This window comes from Ailuropoda melanoleuca, chromosome 7, assembly GCF_002007445.2.
Source record: "Ailuropoda melanoleuca isolate Jingjing chromosome 7, ASM200744v2, whole genome shotgun sequence".
Classification (NCBI taxonomy): domain Eukaryota; kingdom Metazoa; phylum Chordata; class Mammalia; order Carnivora; family Ursidae; genus Ailuropoda; species Ailuropoda melanoleuca.
Genome location: NC_048224.1, coordinates 110,703,554 through 110,725,914, shown reverse-complemented (window position 1 = coordinate 110,725,914; position 22,361 = coordinate 110,703,554). Strand labels below are relative to the sequence as shown.

The following is a 22,361-nucleotide window of genomic DNA, read 5'->3' as shown; positions in this document are numbered from 1 at the left end:
GAAACAGGCAGGGCTTCTGGGGAGAGCTCAGTGTACCGCGTGCGCTGCTCAGGTGGCGTGGCATTGCTCTTTGGGAATCGATGTGACCACGTGCTTTGGTTCTTTTATCGCTTCAGTATTTCCGAGGTGGGGGTGGGGGACTGGGTAGGGGATGTTGCTTCCAGAAATGTGTCTCTCATAGGGGGAGAGGGGGTTTAAGTTACTCTGTTTCATCTGTATTTAGGACTTTGACTATGTGAGGCAGAGTGATGGAGTCACTCGCTGTATTAGCATTTCAGAGCTCACCCATGGACATCAATACTCAGGAGACATGAATACTCAGTTGGACTAAGTTCAAGAGAACGTTTTGAACTTTAAGGTATGGGAATTTGCATTTATGTTTTTGTTTTAAAACGATAACTACCTGCTGCCTTGCCAGAGTTGTTTCTTCCAGTCAAAATAGTACAGCCCCTAAGAATTCATTTTCTCTACTAAGAAGCAGAACATTAGGAGAAAATGTTCTTTTCTGTTTCTTTAGTTTTTGTTTGTTCTCCAAATTGATCACCAAACCCTGGGGGTAACGAAATTTAATTCAATCATCATAAATATAGCATGAGGCACATTTAGGAATTTTCTAGTCTATAATCCAATCACATCCTCCTCCTTTTCTGGCCAAAAAGAAACTGTTGCCAACAGCACAGAGAAGGCATCTGAAGTTTCCTTTTTATAACTTCACATTGATAACAACCACTTGCAAAAATAGACTGTGCTCAAAGATGAAGTGCTTCTTCATATCTCCTCAAAGAATGGTGAAATTACTACGTGCAAATGTTTATAAAGGCTTTAATTAGCACCTTAGGATTTCACATACAGATCTGTAATAAATGGTGGATTGAAATTGGAAATGTATTTTTTGAAATCCTCACCGTACATAATACTTTTAATTAAGGCTCAATGGCTCATCCTGACTATATTATTTCTAGGAACTTCTGTAACCCCATATCCAGAGTCTGCAATTCCCTTCTGTCTACAATCTTTTTACTTCCTACCTTTGTCATGTTATCATCAACTGACCATGACTTCTCTCCTAGATTCTTAGTTCTCTGCCTATATTGGACTGTGTCATCACCCATTTCAATAACACTTTTGTATATCAAATGCCCTGACTTTCCGTCATATTTGCCATCTATTTTTTTATGTGTTTATTTACTTACTTTTATTTTAGTTTGCTTTATAACCTGAATGTTCTATGCTCTCTGCTCTTGGGTTGCTGGAGAAACTCCTGCTGATTAGGTGCTCTAAAAATTCATGGCACGTAACCTTTGATGAGCCCTCAGCAGAGCCTGTGAGCCAACTGCTATGATTCGGAGTCATGGTCCTCAGAGGTGTGATTCCAATTTTTCCCCCTCTCTTCACACCAAAAGTCCCATTCATAGCCCCTTTCATCTTCGCCAAGAAGAATAACACCATCTGCAAGAAGTGTGACTTCTTCACACTAACAGTCTATGTCCACTAGCTCCATTTTAAAATAACTTGTCGATTCCATAAACACAAAATTTGATGTCTGGCATTCTGTTGAGAGAAATACTCTCTTGAAGGCACAATCTTTCAATTGCAATGAATTTCCTTACATTTAAAAGAAATCAATCTACATATCTCTCCAAATGAGAATATAAACCCCAGAAATCAATCTACATATCTCTCCAAATGAGAATATAAACCCCTTGAAGACAGAGACTCTGGTTCCATGCTCTGTCTGGTCAGAGTTGGCACTCCAAAGCATCATCATGGCTGTCCTGCTAGCACGGCACTTTATAAAGTTCAGATAATAAATGGAGTTTTGACTAAAATCCAGTTTTCAATGGGTCCATCTGGTCCATGGTCATTTCCCTAACGTATAACTGAGATAGACGTACTTGATAGAATAATTCTTTCACTGGGTTCTTGCCTGTTAGGGAGGGAGGCCAAGTAGAAATCTCTGAAATTGCCCTCTCGCTGGAAACGCCTGTGCGAGCTAATGCAGGGCAGGGAAGGTGTATACTGAGAGTGTGGCAGAGATTAGTGGGGCAGTGCTCCCTGTCATTTCCTTATTTCCTCTTAATCTGCTAGTCTCGCCTTTTCATATACTGATGGATCCTCTGGAGTAACTGTCGGTCCCTGCGGGCTCCAACACTGGTAGTCTTGTTGGCACATGCTGCGCCAGATGGTTCATTGTTGCTAAGGGAGATACACAAAGCCCCAGCTCTATGACACTGGGCCATTAATTTCGTGAATGATTTTTTTGTATTCTGATAAGAAAAGAGGATCAGCAAGGGGCCGCCTGGGTGGCTCAGTCAGTTAAGTGTCCGACACTTGGTTTCAGCTCAAGTCATGATCTCTGGGTTGGTTGTGAGATCCAGCCCTGTGTCCGGTTCCATGCTCAGCACGGAGTCTCCTTAAAGACCCTGTCTCTCCCTCTCCCTCAGTCCCTCCTTGCTTTGTGCTCTCTCTCTCTAAAATAAATAAATAAATCTTAAAAAAGAAAGAAAGAAAGAAGATCAGCAATAGTTTATATTCTCATGGATTGGACAAAAACTTTTCTTAATACGTTTGTGCTACCTATGGCTATGTTAACTCGTCCTCTCCTCATAATAGGCTATGAAGAAGTCTGGACAGGTTGAGGAGCCCGCGGAACCCCACATCGATCCGTTACGTTCATACACTGATTGGGCAGGATGAGCATGACGTGGCTAATATGCTGGGGGCCTACATCTGGACCCATCTTATCCTCCTGCTCTCTTGATTTCAATAAAGGTCTTCCTCTCCTTTCTTTAAGGTTAATTCATTTATTTGACTACTTAGAAATCTTGTGATATTGATTATACTCTGTTTTGTATATTTAACATCTTCCTCTCAAATAGATCTTAACAATCTTTGGGACTCTCCATTAAAACAAAGCCAGCAAGCCTTCTTTTACCCAAAATTTCCATCTATAATGTTTTCATCTCTTTACACTGTCCTACCCCATAACAACCATTTTCCAATTTAGTTTCAATCGATCCCCATCACGTAATGAAAAAAATCTTTCTAAGGTCAAGAATAACCTCCATGTTGCTACATCTGGACATTTTGTTGATTTCTCAATAGCATTTGATATCTTATTCCAGCCTTACAATACCCTTGAGAACCAGCTATAACTAAGTACCGACTTAACATTTTTACTTGAATGATTGAAAGTCATCTCAAACTCAACTTATTTATATTCAAAGTCTTGCTCAATCTGCCACATCTACTCTTTTCCTCCAGCAGTGGCTCCTGAACCCCAAGAGTAAATCTTGACATTGCCCTTTCTCTCATCCTCAATATCTGATCTACCACTGGGAAGGGTTCCCCCCCACCCCTGGTGCTTTTCAAACCTGCCTTATTTCTTCTGCTCTCCTGCCTGTGCCCTTGCTTACACTAATCTAGCTCCCAGCTGCATTATGTAATAGTTTCCGTACGGACTCTTCCTTATTGCCAGGTGTACTCTTCCAGGCTTCTAGACTCTCTAGTGATTTTTTTCCCCCTCCAAACAGAAACCACAAGTCACACTATCCATAAAACACTTTAATAAAGTAAAACCCCAATAGTTGATGTGGCCAAACTAGCCCAAGCTCATCTGTCCTCACTTTTCTCTGTATTCCACCTTCATCTTATTCAGCTCCCATACCCTGTGACCTTCACGTGGGTAACTCTGGCCATTCGGTCATCAGTTATACAGGAAAGCCTTCTCTGACCACGTCAGTCAGGTCTCCCTATTAAATGTTTTCAATTCATGTACGCTATTTTATTTATTCATGAAACACTCAACTAAAGATTACTATGTGTCAAACACTATTATAAGCATTTTAAATATTGACTCAACTGATATTTATAACAATCCTATGAAATAGATGCTTTTAAAATTTCCACTTTACACATCAGCAAACTGAGGACAGAGAGGGTAAGTAACTTGCCCAAAGCCACACAGTTGTACATGGCAGACAGAATCAAGCCTGGGCCTCAGACTCCAGAGTCCATATTTTTTAACCTCCTCACTTAGGTTAGCTCTCCTCTTTAGGGACATTTCTCAAAGTCACAGTTTACATTTATTGGTGTGATCATGAATGTCAATTTCCCCACTGCAAGGAAGACTACCTGTTTGACTCATTACCGAGGTACATAATACAACCAGTAAGAATGACAACAACTGAATGGATTAAATACCAAACTATCGATTGACATCACTCTACATTTTATTTTTTATAAGATTTTATTTGACAGAGAGAGAGAGAGAGGGTACAAGCAGGGGGAGCTGCAGAGGAAGAGGGAGAAGCAGACTCCCCACTGAGCGGGGATCCCAATACAGGGCTCCATCCCAGGACCCTGAGATCATGACCTGAGCCAAAGGCAGATGCTTAACCGACTGAGCCACCCAGGCATCCCCACTCTGCATTTTGGATGTTAACTTACTCTCACATGTATGTTGCCCATTGGAGTTTCATATTGCTAGCTTTAATTATTTCAAAAAATGTCTGAGCATTGGGTAGAAGTATTTGAAATTGGTGATGAATTATTTTCATGGCCTTCCAGCTTAATAAACTGAGGATCTAAAGTAGAGAGATCAGCATTTCAGAAATGTTATGGAAAGTATTCATTTTTCATTCATGTTGAAAGTTTCATGAACCAGAAAGTTTTATGAAGTTTCATTTCCCTTTCTCCAATTAATTATGAATTCAAACTCCTTGTCAAGTGAAAGCCAAGGGATGGTAAAAGAAGGTAATATTTTTCTGATTATGAAATAACGCATGTTCATTACATGGAATTTTAGATTTGTAGAAGATTGTTAAGAAGAAATGAAGAACCAATTACTGCTAAATCTGCCAAGAAAACCCCCCCAGAATTAATATTTTGGTGCATAAAACCTTCAAAACCTGTATGCATATATAGGTATATAAATAATATTTATACGTGTCAAATATAGAAAAATGTATATACACATGTGCATATGGGTGTGTATGAGTGTGTATACTTTCAAAATTAACATGCTTTTTAAATGGGTGCTTTTTAAACTTAACTTTATACAAGAAGCCTATTTTATTACTAAGTTTTTCAAAACATGGTCTTTAATGTCTGGACAATGTTCATCTTATGGATAAACCATAACTTCCTGTTTGTGCAGTGGTAAGACCTGCGTAGCTCAGATCTGTTTTTCATCCACCCATACATGTACTTACATGTATCTGGAGCATGTTTCTAGAAGTGCCTTCTTTGAAGCTGGTATTATTATTATTATTTTTTATCTTTTAAATCAGAATTTATTATTGTTTATAACTTTTTTCAAGACTAGCTATATATCGGTAAACTATAATATACATCAATGTATATATATCAGTCTAATAATTGTTCAATGAAAGAATGATTTACTGATAGTTATAATTATTATATAGAAAATAATGATTGTTACTGATATTAGTTATTATTTTTTAAATAATTTTTATTTTGTTATATTAGTCACCATACTGTACATCCCCAGTTTTTGATGCAATGTTCCATGATTATTTGTGTATAACACCCAGTGCACCATGCAATATGTGCCCTCCTTAATACCCATCACCAGCCTATCCCAATCCCCCACCCCTCTCCCCTCTGAAGCCCTCAGTTTGTTGGTATTAAAGCTCATAGCAATGACCCCAAAGTTTAATGACTTCCTTTGTATCCTACTTTCATTTCAATATAATGCTGCTTTTTCTTTTCTCTCTCTCTCCCTTGATAGATTGATGATAGAAATATAGATGATAGGTAGATAGATAAGACAGATAGACAAGATAGATAGATAAATAGATAAATAGATAGATAGATTTTTTTTTTTTTGGTTGAGGTTAATTTACTTTATAGAGTTTGTAGACCACTGAGGATATGCCTGGGTAGATGGCCTTGACAGGAGACAGGGCTTGTTAGCAACACAGGCAATTTGGATGATCTTAAGGCACCTGACACATAAATAAAATCAAGTTACTTTCTCCACCATTTGGATAGAATTGTGCCTTCAGAAAACACATTGGTGCTGAAAGCCCCTCTGGGAACACTTTGCAGTATACCAGGACTGAATGATGAGCCCAAGAGTCAGCGCTCATTGGTGAAAGCTGAATGTGTTGTTCTGCACCTCATTTCCCAGCCTGCCAGGCAGGATGTGATGGCCTGGGTTACAGCTGACACCAAGGGATGGCAGTGAGATTTCATTTACTTGTAAAATGCAGCCACAGAAGTGCTCAGTTTGGCTGTGAGAGGCAGTGCTTTTAACTATCCTGTGGAAAAGGAAGGATCTTTCAAACCATTACAGAATTCTGCTTTCAGACCTCTAAGTTCTAATTATGTGCTCTCCGTAACTGTGAACTCAGCAGTGTATCAGTGTCTTTGACAGACCCTAAGGATATTGTGCGCCCATCTGTTGACCACCCCTCGTCTTCAATCCTGGCAGAGAGGTGGGCGGAGGTGGCTTCTTTGATAGTTGAATCCCTGGAGAAATAGGTCTTCTAGCACCGTCAACATCCTCCCAATTTCCTTCCCTTGTGCTTCTGCTCATTGAGGCATATCTCTTCCCCCTTATCAAGATGTGCCATAAGATTCAAAGTGTTTATGTGGCTACTTGCTGATCTTTCAGGAAACCTCTCTTTTGGGGACACTGTACCAGCAACTTCTTACCTAGTGTATGACCTGGTTTCACATGTCATAGGGATCTTGTGATTTTTGGTGTTACCTTGACACCTTTTTTAGCTCAAGATGTGCCACAGTAATAGTATTCTTCTTAAAATTAACACAGCACTAGGCTGAAGCTCCATGAGGAGAAGTACTGTTTATTTTGCTTGCTGCTATATCCTTAGCAACCTGTATACTCCCTCCACCATGGAGGTAATGAATGAGTGAGTGGTCTCCTTGGCAACCTCCCACAGACTTTTCACTTCCCACTGCTGCTCCCTGCCCAGCTCCGCCAGTGTTTTATCTCAAGTGCAGTGGAAGTGGAAAGAAAAGGTCATTTGCAAGTGCTAAGCAAGTCCTTTCCCTGCGCTTCCTAGCATCTCTCTTAAGCTACCCTTTGTCCTGAAAGTGCTCAGGCACCAGTTATCGTGACACTGTGACTTCTTCTCTTTGCCCATCTTCTGCTCTTTAAGTCTGTATTTTACAAAAACATTTAGTTTTTGGTTATTAGAATCCAAATTTGAATTAAAGTAAACAAAAATGTAGAAATTTGTTGGCTTCTATAACCAGTGGGGACAACTGGACTCAGGGGCAGCTGGAACCAGGATTCAAATGCTACCAAGATGCTGTTCATGTGCTTATGGACCCTGCTTTTGTCTGGAGGCAGCTTCATCTAGTCTGCTTTTGCTGTAGAGTAACTTTCTCCCCATTGTGTGGAAGTTGGCTGCCAACAGCTATTAAGTCTCCCAGAATCTCTATTCCAAAGCTCAGTATGAAAAAATCATAGGCAGAGACTTGGGTTGGCCTGACCTGGATCACATGACGACCCATGGACCCACCTGTGGCCAGAGGACTGGAGTATTAGGATCAGAAATCCCTTTTAGTGAGAGAAGAAAATGATATCCCAGATAAATAAATATAATTTCCAGAAAAGAGTGGGTTATTACACAGTATCCGATAATAGACTAAGAGAAGATAGTGATTATTTCTTAACATACCTGTGAAAGCCAAGTTTGTGTCAAGTTACATCATTCTTCACACTAGAATAGCTATTCTTGTTTGCTAATTCTAGCGTCTGGGTCATCTTGAAGTCATCTAGCGTCTGGGTCATCTTGAATCGTATATATATATGATTATATATACTCTTGAGAACGGGTCACATTTTGCTATTTTTCCATATGTCTAGCAATTTTGGATTGTATCCTAGACTTAGTGAACATTGTGTTAGAGTCTCTGGATTCTGTTGTATTCTTCTGAACGGTGCTGATTTCATTGTTTTAGCAGGCAATTAAGTGAAGTGTGTAAAACTGCACACTTTGTATCTTAGGCAGTAACTCAATATCAGTTTAGTTATTTTATCTTTGGTTTGACTGTCTTGTGCACGAATGCTTCTGGGATCAGCTAGAGATTTGGGCAGAATTTGTAAGCAAAATTTGGGACTCTCCTTTTTTAGCTTTCCCCTTTTCAGGATTCATACCTCCCCACCACCCCGCGTGCCACACACACATGCACACTTTCCAGTGGCAGTGATTATCCCAAACTCTGTCCTTAAGTTCTTTAGGCCAGAAAGATGTGGCTTATCTATCAGAGTTTTAGATGCCCTTCATCTAAACTAGGACCTATGTCAATCGACATTTAAATCACTCTCCCAACTGGAAATATTTCACAGGGGTACCTAGGCATCATCCAGATAAATAAAAGGATATCTCAGGAAGAACTCCTGGGTCCATCCTATACCCACAGCTGACCAGAGAGGCAATGACATCCCTCTCTGCAAGCTCACTGAGAGCAGACACTAAAACTTGCTCCCCCAGCATGTCCTCAGCACTAGGCATAGGGAATGTTTGATAATACTTGCAGGGTAAGTGAATAAAAACCTAAATTGATGGGCGGATTGCTGGATGGCTGGATGGCTGCTGGCTGCCTGGGACGGATGAGTGAATGAATTCTTACGGAATTCTTTACAAAGAATAAACCTTTATACAGAAAATTTGCACAAGATTAGAGGTGGAATAAAAACACAAATAAGGCCACCATACAGATTAATGACTGACAGATTCTTTCTTAGGAATAAGTTCCAAAATTACAATGCCACTTCTTATAAGCGCATGTGAGTCTGAGGACTACAGACGTGTTTCCAGTTCAGAGGCAAACGTCTCAGGTAACTGTTGCAGGAAGTTATATCTTGTTCATCCACAGAAGGAAGTGAGGAGGGAGTGTTAACTTTTTATATAAACAATATTCTCAGACTATAGTTGATGAACGCTTTTCTTAGCAGACATGCCTTTAGCACCTCAAGATGATAGGTTTGGAAATCCTGAAATATCTTCCTCTTTTTCTGAATGTGAAATTTGAAGGGGAATATTTTGATGCAATTTCCTTCACCGAATGGTACCTGAACATTTGCAGACCACAGGGCAATTAGAATATTGCTTGATCCTACTCGGGTGTGGGTTCTCAAGAGCTAGGGCAATTCAATGCGGGGAAAAAATCCATAAAAAATATGAGTGAAAGAGGCATAGTGAACAAAGTTGTTGGCAAATTCCTTTTGCTTCTAAATAAACAATGAAACATGAAAAAAAAAGAGGCAACATCTAAGCAGAACAAAAGTCCAAGTGGCTACTGCTCTGGAGTCGTAAAGCCACATGTAAAGCAAGGACAGTTCTCAAAACCCAAACAGACTGTCAGTGCGGGAAGGTCAGATTATTCCTCCTCTTGTAAGCAGAAATAGGCTGCTGTTAATGCATGGTGTTTTTGTTTGCAGTTATTTTTAAAAATAATCTGGAGCTCAACAAAGGAGATAGCTGTAACCATTGAATTATTTGAAGGATCTGAAATGTCTGAGATTAGTAAATGTCCAATTAAAATTGCTTGGGGGCACTTTTTATTATAAAAGTAACACGTAGTCATTATAAATCTTGAAACTAAAGACACAAAGATTGCATCTTGACTATTAGTATTTTGTCATATAGGCTTTTAGTATTCTTTCTTAATCTGTTTTTATGCATTTGTCTTAATTATATAAGGAATACAAAATTAAATTCAAGTTAGAAAATATAACAGAAAGATACAGCACAAAAGGAGAAAGTACTTCTTCACCCAGATAATCACTGCCAAGAGTTTCCTGTCAAGCTCCATTTGTTTTCCTACACATATATATATTTATAAAAAAATAGGATTCTATTGTACATCCTGTTTTATGACGTACTGTTTGTCTGATCATAGATTAATTCTATAAATATTCTTTTCTATATCATTTCACACTTTGTAGGGAATGGACTTAGTGATGTAATTACTTAATCCCTTATTAATATTTAGGTTGTTCTAATGTTATGACCATTCTGATACATAAATGTGTGTATGTATCCATAATTAGTTCCTTAGGATAAATTTCCAGAGGGATACATTGGATTAAGGGTTTTCTGAGCTTTTACGTTTTCTCTCAAGGTTAAAAAAAAAAAAATGTCCTCCAGGAAAGTTTTGCAAATTTAGATTTCTAACAGCAGTGTATGAAAAAGGCTCTTTCCCTTATTGTTGCCAGTGCTGGGTATTATATTTTTAATCTTCTCTAATCTGATTCTAAGAATACCTTATTATTATAATTTATATTTCTCTGATTTCTAGTAGGATATGAATACGCAACTTCACAGTATAGAAGAATCAGTAAAGTGAGTGTATTTAGTATGGTACTCGGGGCTTCTCGGGTAACTTGGGTCAAGGTGACTGCAAGTGGGAAAGTTGTGATTTTCATTTTGTAAGATGAAGTGGGATGTCTGGCAGTAATGAGCTAAGAGATTCCATACCAGCAGCTCGAGTGTCCGTGTTCATTTCCCATAAGAAGTGGCAGCACAATGAGATGTGCTGGGAGCAAAGACTGAAGCAACGAAAGCCCTTGTGGGGCCATGTTTTATTTTCCTGTGGGAGAGTTTCTTGACCTTGGGTTCCCTGGTGTCTCTCTCTTTGGCCATCTGACTTGAAAGTGGGAAAACCTGTTTGACTGCTTTTCTTCTTTCTGTAGGAGTTGTTGGCACCCCTCCGTTCTGGAGCCCGGGTCTATGCACGTGGGCCTCATTTTGAATGATCAGCCCCTCTCCTCTGCCCAACTCAGTTGTTCTCAGCCTGGACTGCACATTACACCCACCCATGGAAACTTTGCAAGTCATGCTCTCCTCCCTTCTCCATCTCCACAGACCAATTTGATGGTAATCTCTGGGGGATAGGATCTAGGCAGGGTGGGATTTTGTGAAAAGCTCCAGATATGACACTAGTGTGAATCCAAGATAAAGAACCACTGAGCTCATTTATTTCCACCCCTCGGTTATCACAGGAAACATACCTCTTCACACCTTTCGCCCTCCCTGTATATACCTGTGTTTTCTCCAGCCAGCAAAAATTTGGATTTTACGGAGAAGCATCAGAACTATAGTATAGGGGAACGAAATACAGATTTACTACATAAACCTAACTGTGGTAAGTATTCAAGGATGCCTTCTTGTTTAATCAGCAATCTCTCCTGCAAGGGACGGTTTAGTATGTCCTCTGTAAGTAATCAATGTCATATATATATTAGCACCAGCACATAAAGCATTCCCTTAGCTTCAAGGCTGTGGGTCTAGATGCTGAGTCAGGGGACTAGAAACAGACTGGCGTTCTGAAGCAGCCTATGGGCCTAAAGAAACTGTCCTGTCCAAAGCTGACCTGTCTTGTTCTGACCTCTGGCAACCAGGCCACAATTCTATTTCTTTTGTTTTCTTCTTGGCACCTTGGCTACAGAAATCACCAATCCTACCAGTTAGCCTGACCCAAGGCTCCCATGATGGCTTTTCTTTAACGTCTCTTTTCAGGTTGTCTGTGATACAGGACTTTGTAGTTTTCCTCGAGTCTCTCAGTACTGGTCCAAAATGTTTCTCTCTCTCTCATGCTTCTGATGAACCACAGGAAAGACCAGCTCGCGGCCAAACAAGGAGGCCCACAACCTTAGAACAACAGTCTCCTTTCTCTAGGGTCTTCTCCAGTTCCCTCTCTGGAAGTTCCCCATATTCTATAACAGCAGGCAAGAGACAGAAGTGCACATTTGATATGCAGAGACCCTGCTTGTATTCAAATACTGGTATCCCAGCAGGAAAGTTCTCAGCACTTTAGAATCCATGAACTCATTCTATTTGAGTACTCGTGGCCCTGCTCCCGCATGCTGCTGGGGGGAATGGAAATGCAGCATAAGGAAATGCAACAGTGGCCAGAGGCCTACAGGCACTCAGGAGACTTGATCAAGTCACCTCTGTGAGCCTTAATGTTCCTGTCTGTAAGGCCTCTAACGATACCTGCCCCGTAGGGCCCGTGGGGTTGTTGCAAATGAGACGATATATAGGAATATGTGATTTGAGACTATGAAGGGATGCAAGCTTCTTTATTGGTGTTTGATTTATAAATAATAAAATGTGCAAAGTTCAATACATTTTGACAAATCTACATACCTGCAGAACCAACAGCCAAGGCAAGACACAAAAGCTGATTGCTAGTGTAGACAGATCTTGTCCCTTTATGATAGATCCACACCACATCCTCCACGGCCGTGGAGGAGAGCATAATTCTGATTCCTATAACCATAGATTCATTTTCCCTGTCCTTGAATGTCAGATAAATGGGATCCTATAGTCTGTGTTTTCTTGGAGGTGGCTTCTTTCTCTAATATAACATCAGCAAGATGCATCTATGTTTTGTTTATCATTCCATTTTATTGCAGAGGAGTATTTCATTGCATGAATGGACCACATTTCGTTTATCCACACTCCTCTTAGTGGGTATTTGCATTATTTCCAGTTTTAGCATTATGAATAAGACTACCATCAACATTCTTCGTGTAATTTTATGGATATATACTTTCATTTCTTTTGGGCATGTATTCAAAGGAGAATTTCCAGGTCATAAGGTAGGTACAAGTTTACTTCATAAGAAACTGCTAACCCAATTTCCAAGGTAGTTTTAGTTTTATGAGAGCACCAGGTGCTCCTCTTCCTTGCACATTTTTTCAGCCACTATAATTTCAGACATGCTGGTGGGTTTCAGTATGGTTTTAATTTGCATTTCCCTATGACTAATGTTGCGAATCATCTTTGCACGTGTTTATAGGTTACTTGTATATATTCTTTGGTGAAGTGCCAAGACTTGTCTGTTTTAAAAATTAGGTTATTACTAGACAGTCAAACCCCTTTTTTGGTTTCCATTCTTCCAGTTAAATGCAACAAATATTAGTAAAGTGATTTGCATGGTGCCTTGTCCATAGTAAATGCTCAATAAGTGGTAGGCACTAAAAAAAAATTTTTTAATTGATCATGACAGCTACAATTTTAGTTAAAAAAAAACAGGGTTGTATTAATTCTGTTTTCTCATAGAAAATACCCAGCACTTGGAAATTAATTTAGAGGGCAAATACTATATATTTATTATATTTATTAAACACCATTAATACTAGGAGCTACTAGGATTTTGCTAGATATCAAGAGAAGAGTAAAAGGAGAAAAAGAGATATATAATGAATTTAGGAATGAATGTATAATCAAATATTTCTATTTAAGTTTCTAAGACTCAAAGCAAGAAATAAACATGGGCTATTATAACGTATTATTCAATATAATGCATTTATTATATTATTCAATATAATGCATTTAAAAAAATAACTGAGCCACTAACACAAGAGCATCAATGATTGCTGTCGATTTCATTTCAATTCGGGCTTATTTAACCTGGCTTTGTCTTTTGGTATTCAATTGTCCAGTAAACTAACTTGGTTTATGTTGAACTTATTTTATAGAAAGAAACTATAATTATTTTCATTTTCACCTGGATTTTATATAACTTTATATTTGATATAATTTTATTTTTCATTTGAAAAAACAGAGTGATGACAGACATTCATATTCAAGATAATGTATAAAAAGCTTTATTCTACTGGATTCTCTTCCAGGCACAGCATGCTATTCAGATAATTGTAGTACTTTTATTGAGGGGCCAAAACATTTTATTTTTATGGGGAATAATTTTATTCCTAATATCGATTTCCTAAACTCACTATCTGGGCAGATAAATTTGTCTTTAAAGGATCTTAAATCTTTTCCTAAAAGTTAATTTTACATGTAACATTCTCCTTTTGACAGCTGTATCAGCTCTACGATGACTGTTTTCTTTAAATTGAACCACAGCTTATTTCAGCTAAAAAATAAAAAGATATATAGCAGCAATTCCCCATTCAGAATGGCGTTTGGAAGGTTGTTTAACTTGGTGAGATAGACATCCAGTAATTTTGGCCAGTAGCTGAGTCAAGTAGAATAATTAAAATAACGCACTCCTTGTTACTAGAATTGATTTTTTGTGTGCCCCTTCTATCTGGTGACCTTTATTTCTGTCTTCTTGTTTTTCAGGATGTTGGGCAATACACATTTCATGGCTTGGAAAAGACAATTACTTGTCTATGATTCCCCCAACAATAAATAAAAGAACCTTAGAGGGGAAACATATTCCTTTTAGAAATCGTAGAAGGGAGTAAGTCTTCTCTGTGGTTAAAATTATGAAGGAGAGTTCTGTCTTGAATCTGATTCTGTGTATATATATATATATCATTTTATTTATTTATTTGACAGGGAGAGAGCACAAGCAAAGGGAATAGCAGGCAGAGGGAGAAGCAGGCTCCCCCTGAGCAAGGAGCTCCATGTGGGGCTGGATCCCAGGACCCTGGGACCATGACCTGAGCCCAAGGCAGACACGTAACTGACTGAGCCACCCAGGCCCCTCTGATTCTGTTAATATGTATTGAGACTATCTGGAGCAATAAAGATTGGTATGAGCCAGGAGAGTGGGAAAGCAGTTTGATGTTTCATTCATTCATTATTTTCTCTCTGGGACAACTCATCCAGGCTAGGCTGCTGGAGGGATCAGAAACAGAAACGGTTTATGTATGAATTGCCATGAATAACACGCACCTAGATATTTAAGGCTCAGATATTGGGTCCTTAGAAACAGGTCTGCTGTTCAACTGGTCACACAGGTGGTATCTCAAGTATGGGAAACGACAGTCTTCCCTTGGGTTTAGGTTTGGATAGACAAAAGGAGAAAGCTGATGCATTTGGACTATGTATATTGCTCACAGCAGTACATAAAGAACAATGTTCTGAGAGGGCAACCATAATACATAATGGGTTGTAAAATGCAAATCTGGAAAGAGGAGTGTTCTGCTGGGCTTTAATTTTGAAGGGTTCTTAAAGCCTTTAGCTAGTATGGAACTTTTTGTAGTCTTGGGTAAGAATGACAAATAGCCTACTTGTCAATATATTGTGTACAGAAGACGCATCGGAGAGAAATAGCCGCAATGTAATAAGACATTAAGATGGAAACAAGACAAAATAAAACCTCGTTGAAGCAGTAGCTGCAAAGTAAAATGCTGTTTTCTTGGCCCAAGCTAAAGTTAACTGAAAACGGCTCTTAATCATTGCTTTTTATAAAATAGGTATTGGCCTTTCATTTGGCGGGTGCTAAACACAACGTGCTTCGTTAAAGTGACGGTTTAGTGACGGTTCGTAAAATGACAGTTAAAAAAGGCGTTCTCCAGAAAAGTTTTTCCTAACTTTTTCTCTTGTTTTTTTTTTTTTACAGTTTTTTTTTTTTAATAGTATGAGGGTATCTAAACATTAGCAGAGTATGTCTTTTCTTCTTTATGGAACTCGAGCTTCTAAGAGTCTACCTGGGTTAAGCATTATCGTGACACATTTTATTTTCAATGGTTTGATGACTAATTTTTTGTCAAGCATTAGAATTCTTATCTCTTAAAAATTAGACATATGTAGCCTATAGGACAGAAGGGATGGAGAAGTAAATAATACAGCCTCAGGCTTCTGCGATTAAGAGTGTCTTGGCATATTTCTTTTGCCCAAAGGAAGAGCCTTTGCAGACAAGACTAATATGGAATTTTTTTTCTGCTCCCAAAGGCAAGAATTAAAAAAAAAAAACTATTCGTGTGTCACAGTATAACAGGATAACAGCCTACATGATGCCGAACAAAGTGTTCAGAAATAAAGTTTCAGCACAGGGCAAGTGGAGGGAGAAGTCACTCTCTAAATCGAAGTAAATGGCAGTGGCATTTTTCTGAATCTCTGGGAGGAAGCAATCTCCTTAGCAATAGAGTTAATGAGGACTTTGCTCTTTGAAGTCTGAACTTTGAACAATTCCAGAGAGACTTGGAATTTTTTCTATTAGGTTTAAGGGAAAAGAAATATGGGAGCAAAGCAGGCTGGGACAAGAGCAAGGAGGACACAGGAAGATCATTAAGTCAGAAAGATGGAAACACAGAACATAAAAAATATTCCCCAGCCCTATTCACTTCCAGTGGGTGGGGGTACAGGGGTAGGGGAGGAAGTTAATGATGGCGCACCACTTCAGATCGCTGATAGTTGTCATCACCCACGCAGTTGTCGACTGTATACTAAGACCTCTACGGTTCTACGTTTCAGAACGTGAACTCTGTTGTTCTCAGTTCAGTCCTTAGTGTCTTGGTATAGTCATTTACTAAAGAAGTTTGTGTGTCATTGTGGCTCTATATCTGAGCCAGTTGAATCCCAGCTGGCAAGATTCTGGTACCTTGGACTAAAGAAACAGCATCCCAGCTACCATGTGACATTGGAAGACTCTCTTCCTACCTGGAAGTGACATACATTACATGCACATTTCACGAGAGAGAACATTTCGAATTCAGAAACAGAAGCTAATATTGTGTTTCTGTTTGTAGGATATTTTGTTTTGTAATACTACAAAAAGAATGAAAGTAACTTGCCTGTTTATGATGCTTTATAAGTTACAAGCACTTACTATCTATTCTCTCACTTAATTTTATCCTTTAAGTAGATACAGATTTTTAAGGACGAGAAACCGAGGTGAGGTAATATAAATAACTAACGTGGATCATGCTTCTAGTCAAAAGACTTCTAATTAAGGTTTTCTTTTTAAAAACCTTGTACTCCTGTCACCTTGCCTTCTTTCCGATGTAAATTACTAGGGAACAATTTCCAGGTTATAGCTAAAGTCTTAGTCAGGCTCTTTTCATAATCACTCAGCTGAACTGTTTTTTCTCATTGCAAAATCTGTTTTAACCACATTCTTATCATTTAGTAGTTTTTTTGGTTTAATAAAAGTCCTTTTATTAGAATATTATAACTTTTGTTGCTTAATTGAAGAGGAATCAATAAGTATGACATTGTTTTAGGAGAATGTAAATGTATATTCTATAATGAGAAATACCTGTACAAAATTTTCAGTTGCTGACTTTTAATCTGAGAATTGTTAAACAAGCGTATTCACTTCGTGAACAGGGATTGCAAAGCCCTCAATAAAGTGAGTGATGTATAAACGGAAAGCTCTGTAAGGTTGAAGTGAATGAGCTTGAATAAACTGTGCTTTTCTACTGATAAAAATGAAAGAATTGAGACATTTTAACTGTCATTCTTCAAAAAGATTCATTAAGTATAATCTAACAAGTTTTCCAAGGTGATGTCGAGTATGCACAAAAGGCTATGCTGTATCAAGAATAAAAGGCAGATAATTTCATTTTTTTGAAGAACATTTTTTGTTCAGTAAATATTATGGAGAAGCAAAAGTTAAAATAAATACTGTGGTTTTTTGTTTTTTTAAAAAAAGCTACAGTAAGTAATTCCAAATTCCCCATATGCCCGTGTCAGAGTGGCTATTGCAGGAAAAAAGGATCATTGACCAGATTGTGTAATTATGGACTCTTCACAACTGCAGAGAAGAGGAAATACCATATTATCCAGTCTATAATTCTCTTGATTATTTTCATCTCATTCTATTTTCTGAGACCTTAAATCCTAAAACTCAGTACCAATTCTTTTCTTCTAGTCCCAGACTTTCAGTTTGCTGGTTATTTAACAATATTATATACTTTGTATTAGGAAACAATAAAACTTAGGATTTTGGGAGAAAATGCAAGTGTGTATGCTACACTAAGCAACAGCCATTTGTGTGCCTGGAAGTCGCTGTCCTGAACAGATAAAGTGCAGGCTTCTCATTGCTCTAGCTGACAGCGTAATGCGTCAGCCTCTTTATGGCTCTACACCTCAAGCTGGCACCACCATTTCTTACGGTTATTTGTATGGAGACAATGGCATGTTCAGCTAGATATCCCTTGTCAAAATTACAGCATGATCACAGAGTGTGTCAGATTTCCCATCAGAACTGGACAGGAGTAGCCACGTGACTCTGGAAAGATCAGACAGCAACTTGACACATCTGTACTCATGAAGCGTCAAGATGGGAGCTACTAAAAATAATGCTGGTTCTCTCAATAAGACCGTCAAAGTAAAAGGGCAAAAAGGACAAATGAGATGGCAAATATGCCCAATTAAAGACTTCCGCTTCAGACCAGGGAGGTTCTAAAACAACAGGAGACCAGCCCCAGTTCTCGCTATCCTGACTTACATGACATTGTATTACAAGAAATGTAAGAGACAGTAGAAAACAGAGAAAATGCAGATAATGCTAGCTTTTCTCCTTTTCAGTATAAAATAAGAACTTACATTCTTATCTAGAACTGTAACTGAAACTTGGTAATTGAATATGTCAAAACAATGGCAGGGCTATTTTTCCTCTGCATTCATATGCCTCTTGGTTTTTCCAGGAGCAGAGGTCTCTTAACGGCCCATGCCGACGTCAGTGGACAAGGACCGCATCACGGACTGACATCTGGCAGAGAAAGCCCAGTACCGGCAGTGTGGGGGAGCACTCTCTGGGGTGGGAGTGATAATGGTGGGTACAGTGTGGCAGCTGCGCTATGTGTCCAGACGTGTGTGTTTATGTCTATGTTTGGCCTTTGCCTAAGAGCTTCAGCTCAATAAGGGACTCAGGTCTGAGCGCCTTTGCTCCTGACTCCAAGAGACACGTGGGCTGGAATCGCCAAGTCAAGGAAACTGCCGTCCGCTGGGCCAGTGAAACACTGGAGCCTGGGCATCCTTTTATTAGGCTCTTCCCTGAGTGTTTTTTATTTCTTCAAACACTGCTAAGTGGCAGTGGTGCCAGGACCCTAAGAATCAGCCCCTACAGAGGAAGAGCCTCTGTTCTATCCGAACGGCACCAGCAAATAAACTCCTGGAGGCCAGGGACCCTTCTGGTTGTATCCCCAGGGTCTGCCACATAGTAAGTGTGCGGCAAGTGTTTGCTGAAAGAATTGAAACTATAGCATAGTTTTGTCAGAGTGAAGCCATTTACAGGTAGGTGGTACCACTCTCATCTGCATTATTTTTATGCAAGTGTCCGTAAGGTCATGACTAACAGGTTAGAGATCCGCTGGAGCTGGTAAGTCAGTGAACCGATATCTGGTGTGGAACACAACATAAAATGAATTTCTTTCCAATTTGTCATGCCAGTTTGCGGTTTTGTTTTATGAAATTTCTGATACGGGTTGAAAAAAGTAGAAGAGTTGAAACACTGTTGCCTGATAGGATTTGTACTCCTGCCTCATGAAGTTAGTAGTTGTATCTTCACTGTGTGGGCTGGAAAGAGCTGTTAGCGACTGTCATGACTGCCACTGAAATCACTTTCAAAGCAGTTAAAATATTTTTGGATCCCTATGACGCAAAGCCCTAAGAGGAAGGGAAAGGAGGTCAAAGACATTTAATAATTTGTCTCTGCCCTTAAGAGGCATAAGTTCTAGTTGAGGGGCTGAGACATATACATATCTATGGGGCTCACACCTTCATTTCTTATAAAACTTGCTAAAATGTTCTATCCACTTACCTGACCTTATTTTGCTTCATGGTACTTATCACGTGTTTGTTCGCTATCTGCTCCCACCAGAATGGAAGTCCATGAGGATAAAAGGGATTTGTTTATTTTGTTCATTTCTCTGTTTCTAGTGCCCTGTGCACTGGTTGGCACGTAGTAACCCCTTAGTAAATATATATTGAATGAACTATCAATGTCAGGTAGCCTATAAATTCTTTATTGACTAAGACTAGGTAATTTGTGAGTCTTTTGATGATTACATTTTATAGTTACCCATGGTCAAGGACAAATGATCAGCCAATAAAAAAGAATTTTAAAAAACCCCACTGTTTTATTCTATTCAGAAAAGAGATGTGGAATCCAGTAATTTCACCTCTTTTAAACATTTCTTGATATATCTTATTTTCGATACATCTTTTTTTCAGCAAGGCTTTTCGTTTGTTTGTTTCTGGTGTTTCTGCTAGAGTCAGTTATCTTTCCCACCTCTGTTGCTGAAGTGACAACAGTACAGATGGTCCTCAAAAATGTCTGATGACATTTTGTACTATACAGAACCATATACTCACAGAAATCATCTCTTTATGGATATTGCAGTCTTTGGGGGAAATAAAGGCCACAAGTTCTAAATTGATTATTTGAGGGGGGAAAAGAATCAATACATAACTGCTTAATGTCTCTCAGACTCTGAATTACAGGAAAATTTTTGTTGAAACACAATGAAGTTATACTGTGCAATTCAATCACAGAGTAAATCATTCAGAGTTGGTTTTGCCCTAAAATCCATCAATAATAGCAATAATGTTTGGTAGCAAATGCAATTTTGAAGACTGATGTGAACTGTCTACTTAAAAAGCCACAGCACTAACCAATTACATTTTCTCATAGTCATTTCCAGTTGTTTTTTATTTTTTGTTTTGTTTTGTTTTGGGTAGGCATGGTATCTTGGATAACACCCGGTGATAATAACTAAGGAACTGTAATTCTGCAGCCTTAGCTTGGCTTATTTTATGCCTTAGGGAATGAATAAGCATGTAAATTAGACATGAGTCACTACAGTCACTTGTCAATCCAGAAATATTCATGAGCAAGGTAGGCCAAAAATGACTGGTGGTGATTGTTGAATCTACTGAAATGTAGAGCTTTCTTTAAAATATATTACTTTCTCTAATTGAGTTAGATGAGTTTCACACATTTGGCTCATATACCAACCCGAGGGATTGATAAACAGGAGGTGAAAACCCGAGGGTCAGGTTAAATTTGAAAAAAAAAAAATCAGAAAATCACTTAAGATCGGGTAAGATGACCTTTAAACTACCTTCCGACCAGACACTACGATTTTAAGGAATCGTAGCCCATCGCAGCGTGCATTCATCCAGCAGGATCTCGCAGAGCAGCAGTAGGAATCTGAAATATCAGTGATAGAGAGGAAGAGATAATTCACAAATTCCTCAATCCAGATTGACAAATAGCCAAACGGGTATTTTCCAAGCTTGCTGGGTCTGAAGAGTGACGCGATAAGCTTGTTAAAAATACCTAGGCTCAGGTTCCTCTCCATCCCTGAGCTTTGCAGATTCGGATGGAGTGGACACAATTTGAATAAAAAGGAAAACTTTCCTAAAATCCTACCAGGAATTAGATAAATGTAGCTTTACTGTTCCACATCAATTACATAAAATGACTCATCCTAACCATCTACATGTTTTCCTGGTCCAGGGGGTTGTGAGTTTAGATTTTAAATTACCACAGGCAGAGAAGTTTAACCACATCCAAATTTGACTAATGTTTTACATATATATATGTATATTTACTTAATATTTAAAAATTATATATACTTATGTAATATTATGCATATAAAATATGTATTATATATAACACTGTATGTGTGGTTGCTTTTTAAAACACTGAATGGGAAAGACATGTTTTCACATCCTCATTTGTACTGCAATATCAATTTTCAGGAAAAGAGGACTTCCCAAAGCTTTAAAAAAGTGTGCAATTGCCAATCAGATGTTTTAGATTACATTGTTAACACTATTTATCATGGAAAAAATGATGTGAAAGGATGAGCACACTGATATCTGAACAACATCGTTAAAAATAAAAAAAGTTTTATGGCCTCGTGTGTATGAGCTGAGATGCCATTTGATTAAAAGCTCAAATAAATAATTCTCTCAGGATAGTTTTTGGCACATTTATATGTGGTTACTTTGGGAACAACATATTTATTTGTGAAAACTTTCAAAATTCGCTCTGTACAAAAAAGTACCAAAAAAAAAGTCCTGGGAATTAGTATGATAAAATCATTAATTAAAATATTTAATTCCCTGCTGATAGTCTATAATGAGTCGTCACCAGATAAACACAGCATGACTATTTTTCTTATAAGAAGATTTTTGCATTCATTATAGAGCACAGTCTTGAGGGATGAATGAAGACATTTGCACTCAGGCAACCAGGTGGGCAAATGGACACATATTACCTGTGCAAAGAGTTGTGCTTTGCATTTGTTGGTGAAGAAACCAACATTCCTGACCATTTGTTATGTTTGGAGCTAATGAGAGAGAGACCTTCTTTCCTGACATTTTACAAGTTAAAAACAATATTAAAATATCTTCCAAGATTTCAGGGGAAATCAGATTTCTAGTTGAAGATGAGACTGAGGACTAGAGGGATGGCTTAACCCTGAAGCTGAGGGGGGTCCGGGGGCACAGTCCTCTGTGGCTCAGCTTCTTCACCGGGAAAATTACAGTACTTTCTCTGAGGTTGCAATGATTCAGTGAGTTCCCACACATAAAGTACTCGGAGGAGTGCCCAGTTAAAGATGATGCCCAAAATAGCAACAACTATTGTCATTGTGGATCTTAGAACGGGAAGCAGTCTCGAGAAGTTCCCCTGGTCCCGGCATC

General features: G+C 38.7%; 1 long non-coding RNA gene across 1 annotated transcript; it reads left to right on the top strand.

Annotated features, from left to right (window-relative positions):
* The first annotated feature begins 229 nt into the window (after positions 1-229).
* LOC117803108 lies at positions 230-21,565 on the top strand. The gene is made up of 4 exons (XR_004626768.1): positions 230-358; positions 10,694-10,877; positions 11,003-11,145; positions 18,353-21,565. It is a non-coding gene; the product is annotated as an uncharacterized LOC117803108 (long non-coding RNA).
* Positions 21,566-22,361: the final 796 nt, after the last annotated feature.